We start from the raw sequence: 5,000 nt of genomic DNA on the forward strand, positions 1-5,000 counted from the left end.
ATGACCGACAGACGAGACTGGCGGTTATTATAGCACGGTTGATGTCCAAGTTGAACATCAATCTAATGTTGTTTTCGTTAACTACCTCAGTGAGTCCGTTTTAAAGCGTTATAAATACTTTGGGTATCGCGACACTGCACAGTGAGACAAATTCTCTATAGTAAAAATGAAATTAATAATTGAGTTTAAAAATGTTACCTTTTCCAGACTTAATTCGTATAATGAAAATGTTTTTCTTTAAAAGCGTGTTAAATAATCGTTCAAAAACCACCTTGATTTTTTGGGAAAAATATACGTTTAAAAAGCTTTAGGATAAAAATTAAAGAAGCTTGATCCATAAAACGTTAACAATTCTGCTTGGACTTGCACAACACAATGAAACATGTCTTGCCTTTTAGGAAAGGTTCTGTGACTATGTTTAAGTGCTCAAGAATGTCATAAAACAAAAATATGTAAATATGTACATTAATACGTCATTAACACATCGGACTTAAATTTATTGTCAAATATCAATGGGACTGGAACTTTATTTTTAATATTCGTTGCTTATAATTTGATTGCGATGGTTATATTCTGAGACAGCAATGCGACCAATTACTTATGTTTGTTTATTTGCATTCATTACGTAACGGGGAAGTCACAATTTAATTATATTTCCACCTTAAACGCCGCATTACACAGGGTTATAGTCATGTAATGTAAACTGAATTGCGATCCAAAGGGTAACAAACAATTGATATACATTTGTTTAACCCTTCAGGAACTGGGATACATTCCAGCGCTATGGGCTCTAAGAGACCTCTAATTAGAGGAAGGTGTCTTGTTGATGAATTGGAGAAAATATTCCAAATATCCCCCCCCCCCAACCCCCACCAATTATAATTATGCTCAACTTGTACAATATTGATTCGAGCATTCGCTGTCATCAAGAAGTGGATGTTTCAACTTCAATATATATGCGTGTGTCATTGTATGTGTATGTGTGTGTGTTTGTTTATTGATATATGAAACCATTCCTTTTCCTCCACGAAACAGGTCGTCGCTATGTTATTTGCATTCAATGACGCACAAAAATCTTGCAACGTAAGTAGCTAATAGCTTAAATAACACTTTCTGGATGAGGTCTTCTGACCTCTCATTTAGGCCAGAGATATAATGTTTGTTATGTCTTCATCCCTCATATATTTATTTTCCCTTTCCATGTTGCTATTTATCTAAGTTTGTTATTGGCCTGGTGGTTTTATGATGGAGAGGCAGTCAAAGGTATAATTTGTTCGCTATTTTTGTTGTTTTATGATTCCGGGTGTTGTAGTTTTCTATCATTTTAGTTTGATATAAATATATATATATATATATATATATATATATATATATATATATATATATATATATATATATATATATATATAAACATTTGAAATTAAGATAGTTTGACTTCTACAACGTTGTTATCGAGCGTTGCTCTCATCCTGATGAGAGCAACGCTCGATAACAACGTTGTAGAAGTCAAACTATCTTAATTTCAAATGTTTATAAATAGCTCCTTTTATTCTAAAGTTGAGCACTATTATTTCATGGTTTTTGTTTTATAATTTATATATATATATATATATATATATATATATATATATATATAAATAAAGAGAGAGAGAGAGAGAGAGAGAGTAGTAGTAGTAGTAGTAGTTGTTGTTGTTGTAGTTGTAGTAGTAGTAGTAGTAGTAGTAGTAGTAGTAGTAGTAGTAGTAGTAGTAGTTGTTGTTTTAGTAGTAGTAGCAGCAGCAGTAGCAGTAGTAGTAGTAGTAGTAGTAGTAGTAGTAGTAGTAGTAGTAGTAGTAGTAGTAGTAGTTGTTGTTGTTGTTGTAGTAGTAGTTGTAGTAGTAGTAGTAGTAGTAGTAGTAGTAGTAGTAGTAGTAGTAGTAGTAGTAGTAGTAGTAGTAGTGGTGGTGGTGGTGGTGGTGGTTGTGTTAGAAAGATGAAGTTTTTGTGTTTTTATACAATTTTTTCAACAAAAAAATAATTTAACTATATTTGCTGAAAGGAGTAAATTTGGTTTTGTTACTTTCTCCCAACCAATGTGTGACTAACAGGGTGTAAGTATCAACCAATTATAATCTTTCATTTATTTTACGCTCACTTGCACCGACACTATTATCTTTAGTTATCCTAGAATTCAAAACCCAATATTAATAACCCTACTGTTATATTTATTCTTATCAATATCAATCATTTCGTTTCCATCAAAACCAATAACACTGATGTAATCAACAATACCAATACCAACACGGATACAACCATCAATACTAATATCAACACTGTTGCAACAATACCAATATCAACACAGTTGCCATAATCAGTACCAATACCAACACAGTTGCCATCATCAATACCAATACCAACACAGTTGCCATCATCAATACCAATACCAACACGGATACAACCATCAATACCAATATCAACACTTTGCAATCAATACCAATATCAACACAGTTGCCATCCTCAATACCAATACCAACACAGTTGTCACCATCAATACCAAAACCAACAGTTGCCATCATCAATACCAATACCAACAAAGTTGCCATCATCAATACCAATACCAACACAGTTGCCATAATAAAATACCAATATCAACACAGTTGCCATCATCAATACCAATAGCAACACAATTTCCATTATCTATACCAATAACAACAGAGATAGAGATAGAGAGAGAGAGAGAGAGAGAGAGAGAGAGAGAGAGAGAGAGAAAGCGAGAGGGGGTGGCTTAACACACCAAAGGAATATAGGAGTAGAACATGGGATGAAAATGTTAATCTGTTTTAATAGAATGAAAATGACAACGGTTTTAAAACAATTAAACATGTAATTTAATACGATCTGTTCCGATATGTGGAATTTGTTGTGACATTCGTTTTTGGATCGGAAGGTCTGGGTTCGAGTCGTGTTCAGCAAATAATTGAGATCGTGGGAAATATTATTTACTCACATATTCTCACCAAACACAGGTGTATAATGAGTACCTGGCCGTTAACATTGTTGTCTGTGTCTGAAAATATTGTAGTATTCCCTAACTGGCGTCATGTCTCGTCCTACTTGTTTAGTGAAGCTGATGACTGGGGACACATTCTAAAGCGCTTGAGCTTAATTATTGTATATTGCGCTATACAAATGATCCAGTTGTGTTTTGACATAATTGATTCAAAAAACAACAATCTAGCTATATTTATAAACAGGCGTAACATTTCAATTTTTTGTTACTTTCTCCCGGCCATGTGTGACTAACAGTTGGTAAGTATCAATCAATTATAGTATTTCATTTATTATACACTCAATGGCACCGACACTATTATCAATAGTTCAGAATTCAAATCCCAATATCAATAGTCATACTGTTATATTTATTCTTATCTATATCAATCACTTCATTTCCATCAAAACCGATAACACTGTTGCACTCAACTATACCAATATCAACACGGTTACCACCATCAATAATAATATCAATATTGTTGCAATCAATACCAATATCAACACATTTGCCATCATCAATATCAATATCAACACATTTGCCATCATCAATACCAATATCAACACAGTTGCCATCATCAATACAAATATCAACATAGTTGGCATCATCAATACCAAAATCAACACAGTTGGCATCATCATTACCAATATCAACACCTTTGCCATCATCATTACCAATATCAACACTGTTGCCATCATGAATACAAATATCAACACATTGGTATCACCAATATCAACACTGTTGCCATCATCAATAGCAATATCATCACAGTGTTGCCAGACAAGTAGGGCCTGTAAGTTAAAAAGGAACATTAAATAATGTCTCATGGTTCACAATATCATAATGTGGTAAGCAAAGAGCCAAAGGGATAGATAGACGAAGACACACACAGATCTATATATATATATATAATATATATATATATATATATAAAATATATATATATATATATATATATATATATATATATATATGAGCCAAGGTCAAAAGGTGTCAATTTTTTTTCTCAAAATAAAAGTGACATAATAGTCCATTCATGTTTCTATATGTGTAGCAAAAACCCTGTACTTCATGAATCAAACGCCCTTAAGTTAACTTTAAGGTGTAACGCAGCATAATATCGTCAACAATACCTATAGGTTGCTGGTGTCACCTGTGACCGGTGACACCAAAATGAGACAAAAAACTCAATAACCAAATGATTTTTGTTGAGTATCAAACTTTATTTAGTAAGTTATAAACAAAAAGACACAATCAACAACAATCATAGTACAATAATATTACCAACTATTGGAGAAAATGTTGCTTTTTGGTGTCATCGGTCACAAGCAACATAGAATGCAAATATATTATTTCTTAAAAATGTTTGTACATTAACAACAACAACAATATTGCATATGCTTATTGCCAGCAATGTTCAGAAACTTTTGGAATAAAATGTTGGGAAATAATGTGACCAAAGCATATCTTATTTAGCAACATTGTGTCACTTGTGACATTAGACCGATGACACCATTACTTATGTCACAAGTATTACCGAATTGCAATTTCGACAATATATAATTAATTTCAGTCAAACCAGTGGAATAACCACTGTTAAATATGGAATTTAATAATATTTAAGAACCAAAGACTTCAAAAATAGAAATATACATGGAAATTAGAGCATCTGAATGTGACTTGTGACATAAGACCGGTGACACCATTACTTATGTCACAAGCAACACCAAATCACACTTTCGTCCATAATATATCATTATTTTTAGTCAAAAAAGCATAATAACCTACTCTAAAATGAAATTCAATAATATTTTAAGAAACTAAATACTTTCAAATTGGAAATATACTTAGAAATTAGTAATACCATTGTTGCTATTACTTTGGTCAAAATCGGCATTAGAACGCAATTTTGCCTCAATAAATCAAGAATAGCAACTGAACACATGTAATATAGCCTGTTAAAATGTAATTC

General features: G+C 32.3%; 1 long non-coding RNA gene across 1 annotated transcript in view; it reads left to right on the top strand.

The window, feature by feature from the left end:
- LOC144976265 (uncharacterized) overlaps positions 1-5,000 on the top strand; it is a 24,795-nt gene that overhangs the window by 1,430 nt on the left and 18,365 nt on the right. Inside the window, exon 2 of the long non-coding RNA XR_013646080.1 lies at positions 1,036-1,083. This is a non-coding gene — a long non-coding RNA (uncharacterized LOC144976265). The remainder of the gene's footprint in view (positions 1-1,035; positions 1,084-5,000) is intronic.

This window comes from Berghia stephanieae, chromosome 7 (assembly GCF_034508935.2).
Source record: "Berghia stephanieae isolate SIO BIC M18660-M18661 chromosome 7, UCSD_Bste_1.3, whole genome shotgun sequence".
In the NCBI taxonomy this organism is placed as follows: domain Eukaryota; kingdom Metazoa; phylum Mollusca; class Gastropoda; order Nudibranchia; family Aeolidiidae; genus Berghia; species Berghia stephanieae.